The sequence below is a fragment of the Helicoverpa zea genome, chromosome 20 (assembly GCF_022581195.2).
Source record: "Helicoverpa zea isolate HzStark_Cry1AcR chromosome 20, ilHelZeax1.1, whole genome shotgun sequence".
Classification (NCBI taxonomy): domain Eukaryota; kingdom Metazoa; phylum Arthropoda; class Insecta; order Lepidoptera; family Noctuidae; genus Helicoverpa; species Helicoverpa zea.
Genome location: NC_061471.1, coordinates 10,284,615 through 10,311,036, shown reverse-complemented (window position 1 = coordinate 10,311,036; position 26,422 = coordinate 10,284,615). Strand labels below are relative to the sequence as shown.

Here is a 26,422-nt window from a genome sequence, read left to right as displayed (position 1 = left end):
TTATGGCTTTATGCAGTTTTAATCGAAGACGAAACTTGGCGCCACCTGAACTCTGGAAATTGATTAATCGCCGCAACTTTCTTGTTGGTAGATTTTCTTGCTTCTGCTGCTCTCTTTACGGCTTCATTAGTTGTTTAAGGTTCGAGCAGCTGGCAATACATAATTGTACAGAAACTAGTAAATATTCAGTGGTTGAATTCATAACATAAAAACGTTAACTAGTCTATTTATTAGCTTACTAAGCAATATTTGCTTGACTAGAACTGATTTTAAATCAGAAGTTAACCCTGACTTTAAGTTGCTGCTTACTTATAATATCTCATTTGCCTTAACAAAACTCAAACAATTTAGGTCCATAGTCAGTACTTTTGAATATTTATTTATCAATTCAAAACCACAAAGGCAGTTAAATCTACGTAACAAAGCATTAGAGGTTGGAACAGCAAATGAAGTCAATACAATAACGCTTAGCAGAGCGTAGCTTCAAGCACCTGTACTAGACTGTAATGCTGCAATATAACTGAGAGGGTTGACAGCAAACTCGTAATCTTGAGATTAACACGGAGGTAGCAGAGATACAATATGCGATAGTGAAGGTAATGGAAGGAATATTGCTCGTGGTCTAATTTGTTGATGAAATCAACAGTTGATGGTTGTGGTTACTGAAGAGAAGATTGGTTTCATTGCTTGTTCAGATTTGATGATTGTATCAGATGGTGTAACGCTAAAGCTTTAGAACGTAAATGCAAAGATTTAAAGTGGTAATATCGAAAAAAAGTACACAAAAAGGGAAATCTTGCTTTCAATAAAAGTATAAAAGTAGCGTTTAAAGTAATCGTTAAAACTGACGTTTCGAATAAACCTTTCAATATTTTTTACGAAGACACTGTTATGCCCAATACCGATAAAGACGAAGAACGTGACCTAAAAATAAAAGTCTACTAAAATTCAACGTCTGACACTGCAGAGACGTCTATAAAAAACTTGTATCATACTTTCACAGTAATGGTTATGCCATGACAACTTCCAGGAATAAAAATGGACATAAAATTTCAGCTTGTTACGAAAGACAAAGCTGGGAAGTTGTGACGTCAGATTAGTTACAATTACTCTCCTGGGCCCTATAGAGCGATGTAAAAATTTTAAACTATGCTAACCACGACACTCGAAGTTAATGGCATGGACATTAAATCCGTGGATTTCAATGTACGACATGGAAGTTGTGTATTGTGATTTAGTGTGTAGTTTTCGGAACTAGTTTGATTTGTAATAATGAAAAAAGTTGTGTTGTTGGTTTAAATTAATACAGATTTAAAATTATGCATTCAAAAATAATGAAAGCCTTTGATTCGGTTTGTGAATGTCATTATCAAAGTACATAAATCAAATAAATAATAAAACACATCACCGCGAGACATTTTATCATCACCTACTCATAGTAATGTAGACGACAATAATCAAAAAACCAACAAACAGACAACATACCAAAAACAGTAAACATCGCAAAACTCTAATAGGGTTGTTATTTCCAAAACTCTGTCTAATAAAATTAATTTTTCACACTTCAAAGCACAGGAGACAAAAAGTTGAAAACTTGAAAACACCATGAATTTGAGAATCAGTGAAGTTTTAACATGAAGAGAGAAACGTGACTGAATATAATGAAAGCATTTTTATAAACTGGATTGTTTGAAATATAAAGATGTTTGCAGAAGCACGTAATGTATGTTAGAGAGCGAATATTACTGTTCTCCTCGTTTTAGACATATGAGCGCTATTTGCTTGAATTTCTGCTATTCGGGTTATGACTAAGTTTTAGTACGGCTTTGTGATGATATTTGTTTAAGTATAAGTACAGTTTCCAGGTACTGTTGTGTATGTTACTAAGTAATATTAGCTATTTCTTTGACTTAGAATTGAGTTTTATATGCGTATTTCTCGTTAACTATTAATCCATAGACATCCTTGAAATTATTGACCTAACTTCCCAGGACTCAAAACCCGGTTTTACCAAATACAAAGCTATAAAGTATAGCCAAGACAGAATTGCCAGCAGTCTCTTGGGCACACTTCCAGTCGACAGCGATGAGACAAAATTTTTCATCGCTATATTTTTGTTAAGCGTTTAAAAATATAATTCGAATACTGATCATGTATTTGTATGTAATGTTGTTAACTTCGTAAAAAAAATATGTACTCCTCAAAATAATGTTTAACACTAATGCCTTAATAAGTATGATTGAAAAAAAGAAACAATTTCTCTCGCCTGCGTCACTAAAGGTAACAAGCTTTTTGAAATATGATCTTAAAAGAAAGCAGGCCATTATTTCTTGCTGCACCATAATGACTCAGAACGAGGCTTATACTTTGCTGTTAACATTTTTTATTAGCTAGGCAATATTTTGTTTTATAATGCTTAAAATTATGAATATTTTTTATACTTAGGCACATTTAAATCTTTGGCATGAAACATTTCACACTGAAGCAGACCTTGTTTCAATAAATACTTCAGTAATAGTTCGTATACAAACAATATAAGTATTATAAAGTAACTCTATCGCTTCCCCAAACATTCCATTTACCTTAAAATATCAGCTTACGAACCGTGACTCGTCTAAAAGACAAAACAACAGTCAAAAGTTACTGAACCATCGGCCTCGCCCCAAAACAAACTTAAAGGTTTCATTCCTTCCAAAATACAATAAAGTACGCAACTTCTCTTTTACACAACTTACTGTAAAGTTTTATTAACAAAAATAGCTTGTTGATATTCTGAATCGCATAAAATATCGTTTGTCTGAACGTCAGTAAGTTATGGTGTTCCAGTTAAATTGTTCGAAAAGATAAATTGTTACCTGTTGATTTATTTGTAAAATATCTACTTTCAAAGTGGAAGGCGTTTTAGAATTTACTTTGAGCACCTGAATATTTTATTAGAGCGACGAACACAAAATTCATCATCTTAATAAATGTGGGTTATAAAAGGAAATTGTATCAACTGCTTATTATTCCGTGCGCGTCTTACAAGTCGCCTGAGAACAATAGATTAATGTTCCTTCTACCTAATAACCTGTCACTATGCACCAACGTTAACTTAAGCATAATACTCTATGACATAAAACAATACAAACGCATAAGCCGAGAGATAGAAGGGGAATTTACCCACACTTACGCTATAAATAACTTAAATTACCCGTGAACCCGTAAATTCCAAGTCGCATTAAACTAGTTAGGTTAATAGAAAGGTTTCTAATTCGTGGCTCAATAATAGTGGTCCTAACGACGTACCCTGTGGCACACCCTACTAACTATCCCCCGCAACTCTCGACGTTCCGAGGAAACCGTCACAATTCTGCCCGGGAGAACTATTCATGGACTATTTGTGTACTTGTAACTAGTTTTGTGTCTGCAATGCCTTGTAATAACTGTATAACATGAGTGTAAGTGACTCATACGCGTTTTACGATACTCATTTTTGGTGTTTGTTGTAAAAGTTTCATTTAGCTTGGTTTTTTATTTTCCTTTTACAAATATTCTACACAGCATTATTTATAGCAGTATTTTAAATAAACGTACATACAGACTATACTTCAAAACATTACCCTAACAAGATATACGTAACCCAATCCAAAGTACCATCAAGCAAACATATTTAACTAGATAAGAAGAGCCATAAATTAAAATTACCTTGTCAAGGCAACGGGCAAATCTTGATGCGTTTTCCTTAAAAAGTTTGTTGAGATATTTGCATTCCCCAAGGTGGAAGGAGCCATCAAATGGAATTTCCCATCATTTCTACAAAAAATATGCGAGCAGGGAACGTTCAATATTGTGAATGGTTTCAAGTACTGATCGGTTTACATGCATTATCCATTAGAGATGATGTATTCGTATCACGAGTGCGTTATACGGCGAAAATTGTACGTACTAGTGTATAGCTAGCTATGATAATAATGCTGATATGGGATTTCATCAAACAATAACTTAATGGACTTGATTTGCAGCACACAAAACATAACTCTACCGAGATGTAGTTGTTAAAGAAAACCTTGACAACTTAAAAAAATGATTTGAAGAAGAAGCTATGTCGCGTGGTACCCACAAAAGATTGATCGCCTAAATTAAAACAATTATATGTTCCCCTAATTAGTAAACTAAAACGTTTACACAAACTACAACTTCGAATAATAACTTAATCGCCTCAAAAGGATGAAAACTACATCCAGGTAATTTGCATTTTAGATTGAGTTAAAAGCAGACCAAAGAAAATTATTTCTATATCTTCTTAGTTCAGGTTATTTAATTATAACAAAGTAGATTCTGGCTAAAGAAATTATCCTTTATGTTTCCACGAAAATGTTTGGAAACAAAAATGATTTACGCTAATTTATTCCAATGAAACGATATACTAACCCTTCGGTTTAAAACTGCTATCACATTACCCCAAACAACTTACAACGTTTACGATAAGGTCTTATATTAAACCTCTAAATACACACATTAAGGCCATTTTCGCAAACAAAGAAAATTTGCACAAGAAACAAAACAATCCTTGGAATGGGGCCGTAACTTCAACAACTGTGTGTTATGCATTAATGGAGAACGCGCAATGTTGGTATACATTGACGGTAATGTTACAACGGACTCGTATGGCATTGTGATGTGGAAAGCGATAGGTGTGAACATAAATGCTTCGTCGCTTTTCTACAGGTATCGTTTGTCGCATAGTAAGAGGTACGTTCGTGAAGGGATGGAAGCCATATTGGTTTCGGGATAGGCATGGGAAACTCAATTTTGGACGCAGAACGCGACCCGCACTGTATGCAAATTTTATTCGACGCGGTTTATTCTAATTTTGGTACCCTACTTTAATGGAACTTTTGAAACGAATTTCCTTCCATAAAACATTTGGGCTTGTTGACGGAATTTATTGGAGACTGGGTTACTCGTAAATAAAATAGTTTGTAAAACATGTAGTATCACATTACTAATGTTAAAACATCTACATTACGCTATTGAAATGATATTCAAACCATATACCTAGTAAACTAATAAACAAAATTTTTAGATGTTTCAGAGTTAATAATTTCCACGAGCAAAGAAAGGATCCCTGTAATTTCATCTGAATGTCAATCTTTATAATACCGTCGTTTTAATGTAAAACCACTGAAATAGACACAAATTCTTTTGAAGTCATTACAAAGCTAAATATATTTTTAGAACTATCCTTTTCAACTCCTTTCATCCCTTATAATCCTTTATTTATACTTGATTAAACTTACCCGTCTTCGTTATTTTGGTTAAATTTTAAAAACGTTGGGGAAAAATTTACGATCGCCATATATTTGGTTTATTAGAATTTTGAGGTAACCTAGAAGCTTTAGTTAGTCTACCTAGTTTAATATTAGGTTATAAAAAATGCTAGGGTTTCATGGTAGAAAACCATAAGCAATTGCTTAAAATCAAGACCAAAATTGTTACGTGGTACTACAATGATTTCCAAACTCTGAAATCACTTATCCGTTACAAATAGGTAACAAATGCAATCCATTATACTTCGGCCGTTCAGAGAATGCGTTCCTGACACCTATCAGTTAGTCACGACTAGTGATGGGCACAACATAACACTGAGTTCGTTACCGTTCCTTCAAAATGAACCGCCGCATTATTTTAAGATTATTTTCGTTTTAAATTGGCGGAATCATTTGTTTTATATTTTAGTTATTTAAGTGGAAACCAAAAAAAGGTAATATTCATATAATAAAATTGTTTTATTTATTCTTTGTTACAAGTACATTGAATTGAATGTGCGAACAGAATATTAATCAGACTCCGATTTGCTTGAGGAGGTGGTGTCTTCATCATCATCTTCGCCTACATGTATAATTATATTATTATCAATAACAGAATCAATCCTGATATCTCGGTCTAACAAAAGCCGGGTAATCAAATAAAAACAGATCGAAAACACTTGAAAAACGTGGTCTATGCGCACGAAACGACAACGGACGACTGTTTTAGCGTCACAAAATGGCGGCCCATAACGCCATTTGGGGTTACCATTTTTAATCTAAGTATAAAAATGCGGTTTGGTCATAGTTTTATTTTTATATTTCATAAAAGTTATAATTAAGTCTTATAGTCCATTATTTTCCAATTCTTAAAAAGAAAATCAAAACGTATTATTTTATATTATAACTGTATAAGAACAGATTACGATACTTGCCTGTTATTTTTAGCACAGCACTACAAAATATAAACCGCTGACATCATCATCATCAGCCTATCGCAGTCCACTGCTGGACATAGGCCTCTCCAAGTGCACGCCACTGAGATCGATTTTCGGCTTCTCGCATCCAGCTCCTGCCAGCCGTCTTGCGCAAGTCATCACTCCACCGTGCCTGAGGACGTCCTACACTACGTTTGCCGAGGCGCGGTCTCCACTCTAGAACTCGTTTACCCCAACGGTTATCGGTTCTTCGGCTAATATGGCCAGCCCACTGCCACTTCAGCTTGCTGATTCGATAGGCTATGTCGATGACCTTGGTTCTCTGACGGATTACCTCATTTCTGATGCGATCCCTCAGAGAAACGCCGAGCATAGCCCTTTCCATAGCCCGCTGAGCGACTTTAAACTTGTGGACCAGCCGTACCGTCAGTGTCCACGTTTCGGCTCCGTAAGTCATGACAGGTAGGACGCACTGATTAAAGACTTTTGTCTTTAGGCACTGTGGGATCGACGATGTTAGGACTCGACGTAGCTTCCCAAATGCAGCCCAACCCAACTGAATTCTCCTATTCACCTCGTCCTCAAAGTTGTTTCTACCTAACTGCAATGTCTGCCCGAGGTATACATATTTCCGAACAACTTCGAGAACGGCGCCGTGTATCGCAATCGGTTCCGGTAGAACATGTTCATTGAACATGACCTTGGTTTTGTCCAAGTTCATCCGTAGGCCGATGCGTAGAGAAGATTCAGCCAGGTCGTTCAGCATCTGTTGTAGGTCCTGCAGCGTTTCCGCCATGATGACGATATCGTCAGCAAATCGCAAGTGAGAGATGTGTTCGCCATTGATGTTGATGCCGCGTCCTTTCCAGTTCAGCGTTTTGAACATATCCTCCATTGCATTAGAGAACAGTTTCGGGGAAATAACATCCCCTTGTCTCACTCCTCGATGCAACGGTATGGGCCTTGTTTGCTGATTCTGTACTTGGACGGACATTGTAGCGGCTTCGTAGAGACATCTCATCACTTGGATGTATCGCCAATCTACTTGACAACGCTGCAGGGACTCCAGAACAGACCAGATTTCAACCGAGTCAAAGGCCTTCTCATAGTCCACAAATGCTAGACACAGGGGCTGATTATACTCTTCGGTCTTCTGTATAATCTGCCGCACTGTGTGGATGTGGTCTATAGTGCCGTATCCGCTCCGAAACCCAGCCTGCTCCGGTGGTTGGAATTCGTCGAGTCTTCGCGCAAGTCGGTTCGTGATCACTCTTGAGAACAGCTTATATACGTGGCTTAGGAGGGAAATGGGTCGATAGTTCTTCAACTGGGTTTTGTCTCCCTTTTTGAAGAACAGGACGACAACACTCCTACTCCACGCCTCTGGAGTTCTCCCTTCAAACAGGACGGCATTAAAAAGCTTCTGGAGCTCCCCCAGTACGGGCTTACCTCCTGCTTTTAAAAGCTCTGTTGTAATGCCATCCTCGCCAGGGGCTTTTCCATTTTTGAGCTGTCTCAGAGCGATCTCGATTTCGCCACTGCTGACTTCTGGCAGGTCTTCGGTGAAATGGCGTGTTAATGTGGCTCTAGAATCCTCATTTCCGGGATCAGGTCGAGATGCATGCGATGCGTATAACCGGCCATAGAAATTTTCCACTTCCGAAAGGACTGCCGGCACCGAAGAAACGACTTCTCCACTTGTTGTGGTCAGCTTCGTCAAGTGGCTTCTTCCAAGAGATTGTACGAACACCTTTGACCCCCGATTCAGCTCAATTGCTCTTTCAATGTCAAGAGTATTGGAGCACCGGAGGTCGCGTCGTACGTGCTTGTTGATCTCTTGGTTTAGAGCCCGCTTAGCTGACGAAGTGACAGGCGGGTTTTCACGTCGTTTCTTCATAAGCCCTAATGTCTCTTCCGAAAGCTTCGATTTCTTGCCCTTACGCTGCATGTTACAGAATCTCGAACCTTCCTCCCTGAGGATCCGAACCACATATTCGTGGTTCTGGTTAACGTCTGTTGTGGTTTCCACGGCGGCAAATCGGTTCTCCAGATTTGACTGGAACGTTTCGGATCCTGTCATGGTTTGGAGCAGTGTTGGTCGGAGCCTGGCCTTCATCAGACGGAAACGTTCGGCCTTGAAGTTGATATTCAGAGAGCCTCGGACAAGTCGGTGATCGCTACCGGTATTAAACCTATTGATCACGGAGACGTCTCTGAATATGTGCTTCTTGTTCGTCATGATGAAGTCAATCTCATTTTTAGTCATAGTGTCGGGGCTTTGCCACGTCCACTTCCTTTGGGGCTGCTTTTTGAAAAAGGAGTTCATCAAAAAGAGCCCCTCGCGTTCAAGGAAGTTGACGAGCATTTGCCCCCTATGATTCCTGCTTCCAAATCCATGGGATCCTACTGCCGATTCGCCGCAAATCTGTACTCCCACTTTAGCGTTAAAGTCCCCCATGACAACGGTGTAATGGGTCTTTGTAGTGAAGTGGAGGGCCCTTGATATATCATCAAACATATCCTCCACTTCATCGTCTGAATGTGTCGAGGTCGGTGCGTACACTTGCACTACCTTGAGGCTATACCTGTCGGTGAGCTTTATGATAAGGTACGCTACCCTGTTCGACACACTAGACACCTCCACAACGTTATCAGCTAGGGACTTATTAACCAGAAACCCAACGCCACCTTGGGATTGTTGGTCTCCCTCTCGGAAGTACATTAGGTGACCTGATTCGAGGGTTATGGTGTCCTCCCCCTCTCTTCGAACTTCACATAACCCTAATATGTGCCACCTAATCTTCCCAAGTTCCACCTCGAGTTGCGCCAGATGCGAGTCAAGCCGTAGCGTGCGGCCGTTGTACGTCGCAAGAGTCAGTTGTGTTTGGTGGCCTCCCGTAACCCGGAGATTCTTCGCACCCCCTGTCCCACCGTAACCACGGTCGCCACCGTGACCGGGAATAGCGGGACTGCCGGGAACTAGGGGCCGTGGCTTTTTTTGTTCTGAAACCGCTGACATAACCTTGTAATAGCGCAGTATAGATTTAGAAAAATATTGTTTACCAAGTTATTTGACACTCAGTTTGGCACAAAATTATAACATTCATTGATTATTGATATAATAATGTTGTTTTAATGCTCCTCAATTGTTAAAACGGTAAACAACCAGCAAAAATATTTTTATCGTAACTGCAACGCCATTGCAAAGTTACGTCGTCAGTGAAAATCGCGACGTGTCAGGAACGCATTCTCTGAATGGCCGAACTATACTAAGGTAATATAAGTAGGATGAGGTAATACAAATTACAGAAGCAGGTATATTCAAAGACCCAAGTACTCAAAATCAGCTGCTAGCAATTATTAAACGCTGATTTGAAACTATTTCATCAGCCTATACTAAAAGTTCGCTAATTGGTTCATACATGAAATATTTTGCGTTGTTCGTAATTTAGGATCGCGAATTTTGGTACTTGATTCGTTTCGTCATTATGTAATGAAAGACGAAAGCGTATTAGGTAGGTATGTTGAATTTATTCGTGTGTGCTCATTTGGAAATTGTTGCTGAAAACGATAATTAGAACAGTGATTTCACATGAAGAAAAAACACAAGTGGTAGAACTGAAAACCTCCTTCAAAAAATGATAAGTACGCTAAGGATCAGTTTAAAAAGTCATTATCTGAGCACATAATGTATTAAAAATAAGCAGAACGAAATGAATGTTACCAAAATAATCATTTTAAAGCAGACATTAAAACATGCTCATCAAGAATGCTCATGCTCAACAAGAAAATCTTTAATACCAGTAAAAACCAAGCATCCCACGCAAGCAAAACAATATTTTATGAGGAATAAGCTAAATTAGTTGAGCAACAAAACTTGCTATTTTTAGATAACTCAATTATAATTTCATTTTTAGCCGTACTAACAAGACAAAATTGCTTTCCAACTTTGTAAAGGTTTATCAACCTGCAAATCGAAAATTATTTATCAGAGTCGTTAAAATATACCATGCTAGAATTCAGTTTCAGGTTACTATAAAAATTATGGTCCTATTGAATATGAAATATAGTATGAACATAATAGTTTTACAATTCCTACAAGGCTGTAGCATGCTCAGTCTATTTTAAGACCCATTTGAGTCAAGCATTTCATACCTCGACACACACAAAAAAACTTATATCTGCCATCGTAAAATATATCAAACGTTACGACCAAAACATTTCTAGATTTACGTGTAAATATAACGCTACACTGATTACAAGGATCCGATGTGAAGCAGTTGGAACCAGTTAGAACCACATCAAACCGCCTCACGCCGGAATAGCGGTAACAATCTACATGCTAATACCCTAAGGCATCATAAAAACGAGTTACTGTTTTCTGCTAAAGCTTTCGATTGTATTCGAATTGCTTTTTGAAACTTATTACGTTAATTAAACGCGAAGGATTTGTGGTATTAGGACGCACTATATTTTCTGCCACCTTCGCTAGCAGAGCCATTCCAAGCGGTGCTAAATAGCCTATTACCAAACTGAAAACGGGCTCAATTTTAGATTCTCGTTCCAGTAAATGGGTCGCGATGTTTTCAAGATAGGTCTCTTTGTCAGTTGCAGATTCTATTATACGAGATTGTTGGAAGTTGACTTCGCAGTATTCAGTATTTTCTTAAACGGGGTGAACGAAATTCAAAGCTGGTACCACTACGTGGCTTGAAGTTACTAGGTCGTCTTTTGAATACTAGTTTTGCGAATTCAAGTTTGGAGCTACTACTTTATAGAGTATGCAGATGTCCAATCCTGTTACTAAGCAAGTTAATATGTATTACTAGCTGTTTACAGTTCAGTACTTTTGGAATGAAAGCCCGACAGAAAGATAGACAAACAGAGTTGTATACATTTATAAAGCTACTATATACATATAGATGAACTTAAGTAAAAGTTGCAAATCAACCATGAGAAAAATTTGCCAGTCGATTATCTCAGATCACATGCACCTTTTAAATATTTACATGAAGAACCTTTATCGTCTTTTATTTTTCAAATTGCGAAATGGATTAACAAATCATGCCATTTTTAAAACAAAAGTATCAAAAGACACAACCTTGCAAACTATTCTCCAACATTTGGTTTTTCAATTTTAAATGTCAGCACAATACTGCCAAACATTTGTATTGTAAGCGAACACAAAACAATGACGATAGAGACACATTGTTACCACGTAGTGCTGATAAAAGTATAACATGTTCTGTTCTCTCCTTATCTTTGCAGCGCTCGTAAAACTTTACTATTACGACTATAGCCTTTGACCGACTGACCGAAGCTGTAGACAAACATATATGAACTTTTGTATAGAATTCCACGTTATTTACGAGTGAAGAGAGTTCTGTTTGTAATTTTTTAAAGGTTTGTGCTGGTTGCAGTTTAAAGAAAATTAAGTTATTTTAGGAAAGTAATGATTCGATTAAAGGATTCCTAAAGGCAGCATTTTAGGACCTGTGCATTTTTAACATAAAAGTTACATGAGATTATGTCTTATTATTGTAGTGACTTGTGTTAAGACTAATAAAAATAGATAAAAAAAACTCTTCAACAATACATAGACTATAATCAAAACCAATTCGTATTTCTTATATTGAAAATAAAGACATTTTATAAGTCTACAAAGTCATGTGAATTTGTGCCACGTGAGTACGTATATTCCCACTCAGTGTTACGCCTTTACTTTCAAAATATATTATTCACTTTCAGAGTATTTTTGGAAAATAAATCAGTAACATTTAAATCACAGATATATTAATCATCCCAGTAAACATCACAGGCTACTATCGCATTCAACATCTGTTACAGAAGTTGGACAAGCGCCGCATCTTCCGGTTAGTTTGAGCGACAGGCCCATTCCCTTGATACAGATCAAGGTTTACAACTCGAGATATGAGCAGAATATTATTGTTTTGATGTTAGATCAAGTGGTTTGTTAGATTTGTAGCTGTATTAATGTTGAAAGGTCAAGAGTCTGTTTGTTTATTTAAACGAGATATCATAAGCTATAGGACCAAATTTTAGAATATACGTTTAAATAAATTAAGGAGTCGTTTCCACTGCTCGAGATAAAAAAATATTAAGCTGGTTAATTATTAATTTTAACATTCGGTAATTTATTACATTCTAACTATTCGCTCCAACATCAAGTTCGATGTTCGATGATCGTTGGAATACAATTTAATACTGAATTTAAACACGGCTTACCAAAAAGTTATCGTTCAAATCAAGTATGACGTTCACTTTTTAATTAATACTCGCAATATTGTCATTATGTTTTGCCTAATTTAGTGCTTTAATAGAATTTTACCTGCTTACGTATCTTTTTGCATGAAAAAGTGCACAATGGACCAATCCACTGTGTAATTCCGTTAACCTGTTTGTGGAAGTTTGCCAAAAACCAATTTTCCTCGATTGACTCTTTAAAACTTGACACAATGACACAACGGGCGAAGCAAAAATGTGTTACGGAAATGTGCATATTTCTGAACGAGCTCCAATCAGCTGTTTGGGTAATTGTGTTCAAGTTTTTTCAGAATCTTATGCTTTAATTTTTTGATGGACAGCATTGTGTTTAAGCATGTTGACAGATCGTTTAATTCGTCGCACAAATAATACTTTTTCTATCAAAATTGTTATTTCACGTGTCTTAACTCAAGCGGTTAAACTTATCTCTTTTCATGACCATCTGGCTACCCATTTAAATAGCGAAAGTCATTTATACAACAGTAGCCTATGACTTTCCTCTAGCTATCGCATTCCACTAAACAAACGAACTCCTCAGCTACACAATATTAGTAAAGATAAAAATAATCTCGTACGTACCATCTTCAACTACAACAAGACCGTCACAAAACCCTGTCCATACAAAATCAACGTGAGCGCTATCGTGGAGCGTCTATAAAGTAGTTTAGTCAACGTTAGTTCCGGCCGCCGCAGGAAATGGTTCACAATCCCTTGATACGAGATGTTTCTTACCAGAGTATCTATTTATATATGTAGCTAGTTATTTGATACGGTCTATATATAAAGTGATTGTTTAAAGCAAAAGATGAACTAAGATTAGTGTGCTAAAATAATCAAATCTGTTTTGGATTTGCGACATTCTATCTTTATTCTGTTTTTTTTTTTTCTAGACTGTACTTGACTGAAAGTAGAATTTATTATGGCTGTAGATTGTGACAAGCTTCCGCCGGTAGTATCACACATGTCCAATGAGAACTACTACGCGCATTTTAATAAACCTATAGCCTGCCTGGATACATGAGCCTTATAACACTTAAATATTTTTTCAAATCAATCAAATAGGTCCCTAGATTGTTGTGTTACCGGTGCTCTATTTTACTGATTATCACAAAATCGCATATAATAATATAATTCGCTAAAAAGCACTCCTGTATAATTACAGCCACCATTTTGCTAACAACATGCACTAAAACACATGGCCAATAAAAAACCGCTTATACCTCTGAAATTACGTTCCTAGTTCCGCGTAATAACGGCGTAATTCATTTTTATTAGGTCGCACTGAAGCCGATTACATGACCTGCTATAATGGCAATCCTGCACATACTATAAGTATTTCAGGATAAATGTATGTTACTCGTTTGTGTGAAAACGACTGAACAGGTATTGATGACACGTTCATCAATTCGGTTTAACTAATGCAAAAAATCACACAGTTTTTAATAGGTCTCAAATACATGAAAACAAAAAAAAACCCTAATCAATCGATTCATGGTTTGCTGTAGTAAAATTACCTATATTTTTTATCATTTATTTTCTTATTTTTATCTCACTAAATAATGTCAAGCCAAATAATGGTCACTCCATTTAATTATAACGATAACTGAACCATTTTCAGTTGTCAAATCGTTAGTACACGGCTGGTTATGATTAAGTTATCTATAAATGGTGTAAATCAGCATAAGTGGTTTGATAACTACAAAGATATTTATTTTACAATGCTATTTTAAATCCCCAAGCAGACGAAGCCACGGGCTCTAGCCAGTATTACAATAAAAAGACAGCGGTGTGAGCTGTAAATTCAGGAAACAACTGAAACTCCATAGGTGCGCCAGCTCCGATTAATTGAAAATTGAATTTGGAACGTGAGTATTCTGGCCAATATTGTTCGGGAGTTTTTTTCAATTGTTTGAGATCGGTTAGAAGCGTTTTGATAGTTCGCAGTATAGGAGTTTAGTATTTTACACTTTTACGCAGTTTTTGATAAAAATATGGACTCGATAAATGGTTGATTGTTGCCTTTCGAAGACTTATTTTACTTTCAACACGACAGATGAGAATGAAAAATTCGAGCACTTTCACGATATAAGTACCTACGTGTTGTATATAATACCTCTATAAAGCAGTGATTTAACAGCCTTGAAGCGTTTTTCTCTTCCCTATTGCATCTCTCTATCGCTCTAAGGTTTGCTGTCAGAGAACCCAACTCTGGGTTAAGCTCGCCTTTGTACATGACTTCTCTTTATTGTGTGTGTATTAAATATTTTTGTGTACAATAAAGAATAATAATGAAGAAGGCACCTAATGGTGTCTATCTCCTACGAGGACAAAATAGATACGCACAATATATTGAAAACTTTTATCAGGTTCCAACGCATGTTAAAATCACGAACTTTTTCCTACCAAACACCGATGCGTCGATTAATTGAAAAAGCGGAACTTTGGGAGCCGTGACGCAAACGGATTGTATGCAATATTGCGCGAAGAGCGTTTTAATTGATTTTATATAGTGCTCGTGACGGCAACGCTACCGAAAATTGAATTGTTTAGGTTTTAGATGGATATAACAAAATATATTTCCTACTGAATTCCACTCGCGTCGGATATAATGTAGCCTATATATTAGTAAAAATACACTCAGTAGTTGTTTCCTTTAAAAAGCAAAAATCTTACATATTACCATCAATCTTTACATATTACTCTCGCCACCAATAGACCAAGTACATACAACCAATCATACATTATTAGATATATTGAAAGCAATGCTTCTAAAATCAATAGTTACAATCCTTAATCTTGTCTCTTCTAAGAGACATTCTAACCGATATAACATCTCAGCCACTTTCCGCGTCCTTGACAAAACACACTACGAGCTATAACTAACACAGCTCCATTCACTAATCTACCATCGCGTTATAACCTCACAAACGGTTATGTAGGATCTAATATTCAAATTCATCAGAGAGTGAGACGAACCAATATCGTACCTCCGTGCCACACCACGAATACGGGGTACGTAAATCTGCATAGCACCCTTTGCTACCCAATTTGGCACATGCGGGTAGAGTTATCAAATCCAGTGAGAGGATTTGATTAAATATTTAGGAGTTTTGGGACGGGCTGTTAGAGATGCGGATGAATAAAGTGTTGGTATTGATTTAAATGTTCTTTGATTTGTTTAGTTTGAAGTTATTCATATAAATCAAGGAATTGTGTGATCATTTGCCTCAAAAATGCCTTAATGATATCAAAAATATTGTGGCTTATTACGCAACGACAAAATGTTGTATTGTGCCACAAATATCTGTATCCTGACAGCCCTACAAAACGGCTACTCAGACAGTTCTCAATTCAAATTTCCGAACGATCGCCTTCGGGTGCGCTCGGCGATTTCCGTCGCACGTCGGCTGGAATAATGGCGGACGACGCGTGTCACAGGAAATGGGGACGATGACGGACCCCGGAAACGTTCGGGACAAGAGTGACCTCGCATGAGGACGCTCGGGAAACATCGGGCGATATCGGGGAATGTCGACCTACTGCATAGTGGCACGTGATAGGCTGAGTGGATTTGACAAACTTTTAACTGAACTATATTTTTTTTGGAAAAGAAAAAAATACACGAACCATTTGAATGAAAACTAATATTCGTAAAGTCAGTAAAAGGCTTTTGGTAGTGAAAAAATGATTGTGGAAAACCGGACTGCAAAATTGTTTTACGTGTGTAAAATTGGGTGTGAATAAAAATTGTTCTGTCTATACTTTTTGTTACTCGGAATGTTTGTTTCCGAATATTGTTGTTGCAAAAGTCCCGCGACTAATCTCAAGGGGCTTCTTTCATTTTACAATACCTGTATTACAGATGTTTTCCAATTTCCCTGATTCTGTAATAACATTATGCAGTCAAAGTTAAAGTATTATTTATTTTACAGCTGTTCCCCACGGTTTGACCTGCTTCCCGGGAAATATACTTGACGTATCCGGATAAACAACGGCTATATTCCTGTAGAACTTCATTATTATTGGTTTAACAGGTCAAATGTCAAAGATTTATAAACATACACTCTTATACACATACAAACTTTAAAGTATATTTAACGTATTTTAATACTATGGTATCAAGTAAGCAGGCATTCTTAAGCTTATAGAAAAACGTAATTAAATGTTTCCAAACTTAGCTTTTTTAAATAAAACACTGCTGAAATCGCTATAGACACGTAAATCTCATTCCCAACACACAAACCTCACCAACAACGAGTTTCACATTCATAAAGGCGTCAGGATTTAACCATAAGTCATCTCTGACACAATCGAGCCCAAACCAAATCTCGGAGACTAAACCATCAATGCCGCTTAAAAATACACCCACTCCTGGGAATAAACGCATAAAGGGGGAACTTGGAGGAATTGCTCCGGACCACGGAGTAAGGAAAGCGGAGATGCCATAATGCAGGTAGGTCAGGCGCGTTCTTCTATCACCAAAATGATCAGTTACGTGAGAACTTCTTTGAGACATTTGTCAACGATTTTTAGTATTATACAAAATGGTGGGGTCCAAAGAAGGCGTATAAAAGCAAAGACAGTGACGTTCCTTGTACCCGCACACCCGCGTTTTGGTGCGCTACTTTCTTAGGAGATTTTCCGTTATAGCACCTCCGCTAGTCGTTTTATTCTTCATGTTCCTGCCTTATCCCGGGGATATCCAAGATAACGAATGGGAATCAGATCCTTTATCTTTTCTATCTTTATCCGTTCTTGTTTTAAAAAGTAAAATCTGAAATGGATTTTTCATTAGCTCCTAGCTTGAGTTAAGTTTATCGGAGATTGTTGGAACTTAAGCTAAGTTATTTAAGTCTTTATTAAAGTTAAAGTTCTGTTAGTCTTAAGATAGAACTAGTTTTTTAATACTTGGAATTTTATATGAAAGTAATAAAGAATAGATAAACTTGGCACTAAAAAAAATTTGAAAGTGGATTATGGACTGGTACCATAAATGGTTTTAAAGCCAATTATATTAAAGATGGAATTTTCTTCCTGCGCACTAATTATCCTAAAATTATTGTATGTAATATTATTATATTTTATTGTAATTTCCTATACCTATACCTACTATAAAATGTCATTTCCTTTTGTTGTATGTGTGTAATGAAATTTACTTTTCCTAGTCATTATTTTAATCACTTTAATTATCAGAATCGGCACTTCCACCAAACAACACAAAATTACCATCACCACAAAGTTTCCCAAAAACCCTTAACAATACAACACAACATTATGATACACTCAAAACTTCCGTACACAATTCCACGTCAAATAACTCTCATTGCCAACTTCCCCCATATTCCCTTAAGTCCCCCACGTTCCCCCAAGTCCCCCACAAGTTCCTCACATGGCTACAAGTTCCCCCACTGGGCTATGTGAAATTCCCCGGGGGATTATTCACTCGATCGCAGTATGTTTGTACGAAGAAGTGGGATATTGAAAACCGCTCATTTCGAACGATTGCTTGCGATGTAACCAGTTTCATGTAGTAAGGAAATGTTGGTGTGTTAATGTGGATTAATTTTTAAATGGAACGTCTCTTATTGTTAGGGATTATGGATTTTAACCATTACTTTATAATCGAGTTATTTATTCTCGCCAATTAATATTTAAAAAACTAAAATCTTTATCGAGCTTTCGCGCATAAGCTGCTGAGCCGATTTCAAAGGACATAGGGCGAACATAGGTGCTTATCCGGGTGCAAAAAAGAGTTCTTCCTAGAAACTTTTGAAACCGCGGCAAGCAGCTTGTCAAACTCGTAAATGTACTGATGAATATCAACATGGAAAAAGCAAGCTTGACACATGCTTCATTCTAAAACTTTACGGAAAAAGAAAACTCAAAACTGATTAACATAATCATCCTTGGACATAATGATCCTTCATTGACTTAAGTTAAACATGATTAAAATAATGATATCTCGCTGTATATGAGAGCTTAATCCTGACACCAGCTAATTGGGTTAAGCTGCAACGGGCTGCAACGGGTAGCTACGCAAATTAATAACAAGGAAAACACACAATACTCGCTCATGGACGATGAAGAACTGGGAATTTAACTGGCAAAGTCTCTGTGGAAATGTTGCAACTAGACTTTGCTAGAAGTTGAAGTTTGTACCTTATATTTATGATGCATAGAGTTGGAATTCAAGTGATTGCTAATTCTATATTTCTCGTTGTCAATCACGCAAATAACATATACAATAACGTAATCCTAACAGAACTACAAATATGAAAGTCACTATGTCTGCGTACTACGCTTAAAAGACTAAATCAATTGAGATTCCATTTGGCACACAGAAAGGATTTACCTTGAAGATAGGCTACTTTCTAAGTGATGTGAGATTTTCCCCCGAGAGGATGAAACCGTAGGCATAATAAAAACAATTCCAACAAATTAATGAGCCGGAAAACGGCCACAATAAAAAACAAAATCGAATCAATAACATAAATCTACCGACAAATCGTTAATTTCTAAACAAAAAAACCGCAGAAACTCACTTGTCACTGAAGGCCCTTTTAGAAAATAACTCGAATGAGCAAACCCTAAAATTGGAGCTTGATCCAGCAAATCGTCCGTGAAACGCGATAAAGCAATCTATAAACCTCGCCAATACATATATTAGACTAGACTTGACCGGCAGTTTCACTTGCTTATATTTATGCTTAGTCTTTCTTGACACTAGGATCAGGAAAAGAATCAGGACCTTGGTACTTTTCAGGAAGCAGATTCTTTCTCAAGACCTTGGTTGTCCAGTTCTGACTAATACTGTAAATACTAGGTAACATACAATATCTACGAAGCTGAAGATTTTGTAATTTTTTGTTTGAAAGCGCTAGTTGGATTCTTCTCAGTATTAACCAGTCCATTTAACTAGAAAGGCTACTTTTTATCCAAGTGTGCGAAGTAATATCCACAGAAATAAGTTATGGTGAAATCAAACAATGGTCAACCGTTGTCATGGTGAAAGCTCTCTAAAAAAAGAGGCAGGTAGGAAGCTGGAAACAGTTATAACAGTAGAACAGATATGTCATTCTTCAAATAGAACCAAAATTGCCAGCTTACAGCGTGTGCAAAAAAACTCACCATCTGTATTCAAATAGACAAAACCAGTCAAAAATTTTACACCCTCGCTAGGTTGTAAAATTCTCGAACTATGCGCATTGGAGAAGAAACTGTGCGGTCGAAGTATGTGGTAGGTTTATAGCCGAGCATTTTGCTTGATGGCATATTTTATGAATCATATCAGGCTTTCACTAAAATGCTATCGATAACTTTCCTTGTGAATTTTGGGGATGAGTCTTTTAAAACTGTGAACTAAATCTGCGTACCTATCATTTTAGGTGTGGGTTTTTTCTTGGTATCCCTGTTTTTCACTCTGCACGCTACTACTATTTTCATACAAATTCAAATAATATTTGAAGTCATTTTGGAACTAGATCGTCAAACATATAGAATAGCGACAATTAATTTACAATAACAATTTTGTAAGAACCCTAAAAAATCGTTTTGAATGACACCGCCTGTCTTCAGCCATTCTTTCTTTATCTTAAACAATAACATATTTTACAGCTTCCTTTAATACAGGCCTATCAACCACTGAGTGCGGAAATAAAATTCTGAGTTCTTAATAATACTGTTTTATTCGATTTCAAGGGCATTTCAATTTTTTTATGAAGAATTAGGGAGTCTGACAGAGCCTATTGACAATTCAGTATTAAAGAATATTTCAGTAAGCAGAGAAAGCCATATTTACTCTCCAGACATCGATATTAGATTAAGTTAATTATAAGGTTTATTTAAAAACATTCCAAGACCATGATCGCCAGAGGTTGACCACAAAATACTTTCCTATAAACAACCAAACCCAAACCCAGAAGCCATAAAACAACTGGATAATCCAAGTCCATTATTCACAACGTTTAAATTAACTCATAATTACTTCGGTATCCCGGATCTTGAACAGTTTGACACATAAAGGAAAGTTTTAAGACTTACGGTGGGGATCCGAAAAATTCGCCCAAATTCCCGCCGTACTTCACGATTCGGAAACTTGTGCTATCGATTCAACTTTGTGGGTTCGGAACCCCTACCACTGGTTCCATCGTACTTTTGAAATTTAGTGAGAAAAAATATAAAGGGATAGAGAAATTAGGACAAAGCTGGTGCATTGGTGGTTTCGCGACCAGATAACATCGTAATCTCTCTTTGTGACAACTACATAGGGGTCGGCTTTCAGTCTTTCTGAAAGCTTCGAACGCGGTCTTTGTTTTCTATAAACGAACCCATTTTTCGCAACTCGTTCATCGGAACATATTGGTGGCCAGATTTTCTGAGTAAATAATGAACTAAGATTGACTCATATATTGATTTGCTGAACTAATAAGTTAAATAAACAATATCGAAACAGTTTACCAAAGGAAAGAAAGGAGCCAGAAAATTAAAAGTCCCAAAATCATGACAAACGGTGGTGGCTAACAAAATTCCCACCTCCCTAACAGACCATATACGTTCCATTCCGCAGGGAAATCAGCCTGAAGACAGTAAGCCTAAAAATACCTCACTTCATATGTACCACGAATATTTTAAAGCCTCAATATTTAATGTGGAGCCGCTTATTCGTCGTAAAATGGAACGTCATAAACTCCAGTGCCAGCTTTTATGCATTAAACATGGATTTTAATATGGGATTATTACTGAACAGAATTTGAACGTTAGATTGCCAATTGTAATGCAAGGTCATGCTTGAGCGTTCAGTTTCGGAAACTGGTGGCAAAGGGTACAAGTATGTGAATAAGGTACTTCTTCTGAGGCTCTGGTCTGCTGAGGTACTTTTTCTCTGCTTTCCTTAGTAGTATTATTGACTACTACTTGCTTGTAGTATTTTTGATGACCTTTGGCTATGCGCTTAACTACTATGCGCTATAATTGCGTGGTCTCTCTTTCTTAAATCTTCTGAATAAAATAACTTTAAAAAATAACACGGCATTAAAATAGATATCAATTAATTTATTTTACAAATGAAGCATTCAACTGAATTTTTTACTTTTAAAAACCTTTGTTCCAGTATCTGTTTGGTGTTAATCGTTTTCGATTTCAAAAATAAAACCTGTCAGCTTTATATTTTCTCCAAAGCCAAAAGTAAAACAATTTTATTGAAAATTTTATTCTTTTTCAATAAAAATTTTCAATAAAATAAAATTTTATTCTTTTTCAATAAAAATTTTCAATACGCGATTGAAGTTTCAAAAATGCTGATAGAATTTCACAATTCTGTAGTTATATTTAGTTTTAATCAAAGTTTTAAAAATATATTCGAACAAAAAGATCTATTGAAAACTAGACATTTATTGGAATAGACTTGGATACTTTTATTATTCCAAATTTTAATATATTGTGCTTACAAAAGGCGTCTAGACGAACTCTATAAAATTACCGAGTAATAAAATATATTTTTTTGAACTCATATTTCTATAAATTTTTCTCCCACGATCGAGATTTTTTCACTTAGTAGGGCTCTAAAGAGCGTTATTCAAAAAATCGAGGGAACTTCCCAAATAATCCTAGGAAGTAACAAAGGGGAATTCATCAAATTGTAACTGCCAGAATTAGCGTGTTCTACACAATGTTGGCAATTTCATGGAATTGCCTACCATTTTAAGAATTGAATATTGAGTCTGGTAAGTCTAGAAGAATAAGAATAAGAATCTTTTATTTGTATGAAACACGGGGTAACCAAAACTTATCTAAGTAAAAATGTAGAAGTATGTTTGTATCACCATCATGGAAAAAATTAGGGATAGGTTGAATCCAGAGGAGCCTGTGGAAAGATGTTTTAACCAGGTGTGTTTGAGAAGAACTATAACGTAGTAATTCTAGCAGAAAACAGTTTTTTTCGTACGTTGGGCTGGTATACACAAATGCTGCTTGGAGAAATGAACTAATGAACTTTAAAACAATTAGAAGTAAGAACCAGACGCAGTTTCTTAGTGGGATTGTTTCCTTTTTGCGGCAACTCGTGGCAGGAAATAAGGAAGGATGTATGATTTCGCTTTTCTTACTTCATAATATTATAAATGCTAAATATTTGTATGTTTCTTCCACATTCACGCAAAAATTACAGAAAAGATGTTGATGGAACTTGGTAGTAATATGTACAGATACACCACCACACATAATCTAATAATTTGAATATAGTGTAAAAAAAGCAGAAATAGAGTTGTTAGAAAAATCACTTTAAGTTGCACGGTATACTTGTTCAAGTTCCCTTAACGTACCTATTTAAAATTCATTATAACTTATTACAAATACATTTTTCTGCATAACATTTTTCGTACAGATCCTCAAAAAACACCAGTACCAAAAAGCCACAGTCTAAAATAATGCCTACCAATTAAAAGTGGATTCTATCAGTAGGACTGAACAACTGTGTCCGCAAGTAAATAATACACGCGAGCACTTTGTTGTCAGGCGTAGTGCGCGACTCATTTCCTCTCTCTGTAGGGTTGCCTACGAACGAAAAAGGAGTATCTTAACCTACTATTTTGACAAGAACATTACAAAAAAGTATATTTTCTAAGACCCTCTGCATAACATTTTTACACCACATCTACTCAAACCTCAAAAACACCAGTAGGTACGAAGAGCCACAGTCTAAAATAATGCCTATCAATTAAAAGTGTATTCTAGCAGTAGGTCTGCACAACTGTGTCCGCAAGTAAATAATAAACGCGAGCACTTTGTTGTCAGGCGGAGTGCGCGACTCATTTCCTCTCGCTGTAGGGTTAACTATGTACGGAAAAGTATTTTAGCTAAAACCTAGTGTTTTGAAAAGGAAGTTGTGAGTTTGCTATTTTGTATAGTTTAATTTATCTTATTTTTTTTCATGTAAGAAGGTTTTAGTAAACAATAACTAGAGGTAAGATGATTCTTTTAATTCTCCATCCTTCTGTAGTTGAATTTGAAAAATCCACCATACAGTCCTCCAAAACTGTTTGTTGTAAGCGATAGAGTAAAATCCATTTTTTACCGACTTCTTTGTAGACTTAATAACTTGTATAAAAGATTACGCTTCATTACGGTGGTTATCTTCGATATATATTTTTGCAAGCCCAACCAAATAATTTACTTTAGTTTTTTTACCTCCCAGGAACCTACAGGTATAGTTTACGTACTGAAAGCCCTCAATGTCAGTAAGACAAAACTTTGCTGTAAAGTATCTCATTCTAGGAAGCTGTAACATCGCACCTTTTCTTAAGGAAAACTGCATTTATATGGATTGAATGCCGGTGAAATAGTAGTTAGGTACTTTGGATAATGGAATTCTATCTTTTATCAAACTGATATTAGTTCATTTACTTTGGTTTCACCCGCTTTTTGTGGGAACTATTCCACGCAATTGAATAGAAAGAAACCTTTAGCTTTGACTGATTGATCCTACGAGTACTACATATAAATGTAACAGTTCATACATTTTTTTTCTCAATGACACTGCTGATCGAAACGAGCTATTGAACATATTAGATTGCCATTCAGCTTAGAACATACAATTGCATCATACTACTTACATCCCTTGCGGGTGAAATCGCGTAAAATACATTACACAAAAGCCACACAAACCCCTATCAAACAATTACTACTTACAAAACCAGAACTATAGTAGCTCACTTATAATTAATCGGCCGATACGTTCTGAAGTTAGACAGCCCTGCAAGGATTGTGCGCTAGTTTCATACACGTGTTTGTAGCAAAAAGTTTGACAGACGCTGCCCATTTGTTAAGCTGTGTTTACTTGAGAAATTAATCGGAGGTTGTGGGAAAGGATTGTAATAATTAAAAAATATGTATTTTCTTATGTAATGAATCTATAGTTCACTGCGTAAACTTTAACTACAAAAAAGGCCTTTGAGTTAACTTATATTGTACCCTTTTAGCAAAACATACGACAATATCAGTTTTTAATCGACGTTCCAAAAAACTGATAATATTTGTAATATTTCGATCTACATAATAGAGAACAAACATTTTACGAAGTATATTTTTTATTTAACTTATACACTAAGAGTGTATAAGTTTATGTAGGGGAACAAACGAACAAAAATCTCGTTTTCAATTTGTAAAATAAATATTTATATAAACTGACAACCCTATTAAACTGAAACTTTGCCGCAGCCGTAACGAAACTACTATGTAGTTACACGTGTCGGTGCAAAAACTTTGACAGCCGCTGCCCTTTGCACTGGACAGAAGGTAACGTATGACTTTAATATTTACCTCTCTGTAATAGTTTGTTTCTATGTTAGATTTAGTATGAAAATAAATACATTGTTAATCGTGTATGTGTTGATTGGAGGAATAGGTATTTGCTCTTTAAGGAAGCTGTACGGGTCAATCAATCTTAAGGTTAAAATCATCTTGATAAGGTCATTTTGTCATCATGAGTTCCTCCGTGTTTTGGTAGACATATGTGACACTCGTAAATGGCAGAAAGAACTAGAGATGGTAGTCTGACAACTAGTCTTACCGAAGGAGTATCAAGTTGCCCAGGTCACTGGGTTGAACAGGTCAGATAGGCAGTCGCTCCATGTAAAACATTGGTACTCAGCTACATTCGAACTAGAAGCCTACCCCAATTTATTACTTTCGTTGACCACGTTGAAAGGGGAACGAGATTTATATTTTCTAAATCAGTGACGTAGAATTTCTCTTGCTCATCCTAGCGATTACAAATCTATTGGAATGGCACATAATTTAATAACATGGCTTGAAAAGTATGAGCATTCGTTAATAAAATGAAGAAAGAATATATACATTCATGATTAAGAGTTGTTCATCACCTTCATCATCAAATAATCATTTATTAATGTGATTAGATTGATTTTTTCAATCAAAAATAAACTATTTTAGGGACTGTTACAATGTTATAGTCTCAAGTATTATTGAGTTCATAAAAAAATATTTATTGGGGTTTTGAACCTGATCGGGCACATGAACCTCTCGGCTACCAAACCAACTGTTAAACCACTAAAACGCAAGCTTACGATACACAAACCCAATTACACTATCGAGCAAAAAAACCTACCAATCTCAGAAAACGTACACTTAGCTCGAACATGAGCTAAAAAGCTGAAAAATTTTTAGGATGTTAGCGTGCCAACAAAACATTCAGCTCAGCTACCTTCTAGTAACGTTTCTAGCTGACATTTCAACTAATGGAACATTAGCTAAGGTTCAACCGAGATCGGTTTAACTGCACAGTTATATTTAACTGAAACGTGTTTTATTAACTGGTAGTTCAAGACGTGTATGTGAATGTAAACACGCGATTGTAAGATGATGGAGTGTTGTGTGTTTTATTTGTGTTTATGGTGTGTAGCTTGTTAGTGAACCTTTTGTAGTTAAGTTACATTTCTTATGAGTTTAATGCCCCTTGTCATAGATATTTTAAGTCTAGAGATTTCTTAAAAAGATAAACGTTTCTTTACAGACATGTAGTATAAAAGTCCTTAAATAAAGAATAAAAATCAAAAATACAATAAACAACATTCTTAACAATTGATTCATTTCATAACGCTTTATTCACATTATCTATCTACTTTCAAACTTGTCTTTGCAAGACTCGGCCACCACTGAGTGCTCACAAAGCTTATGCATACAAAGATCATATGCATATATGTACATTTACACACAAGAATAGCTCACATCGTTTCAGCCGATAAACTCACTCCTGGACAAAGGCCTCCCCCAAAGTTCGCCAATTCACTCGGTCTTCAGCAACCCACATCCACTGCTTCCCGACAACCTTTACAAGATCGCTCGTCCTACGTCGAGTGTGGTTCACTCGCTTTCGTGTAGTAGAACTTCTTG

General features: G+C 36.3%; 1 protein-coding gene across 1 annotated transcript in view; it reads right to left on the bottom strand.

The window, feature by feature from the left end:
* LOC124640135 (neurexin-1) overlaps nucleotides 1-26,422 on the bottom strand; it is a 177,198-nt gene that overhangs the window by 43,059 nt on the left and 107,717 nt on the right. The window lies entirely within an intron of this gene.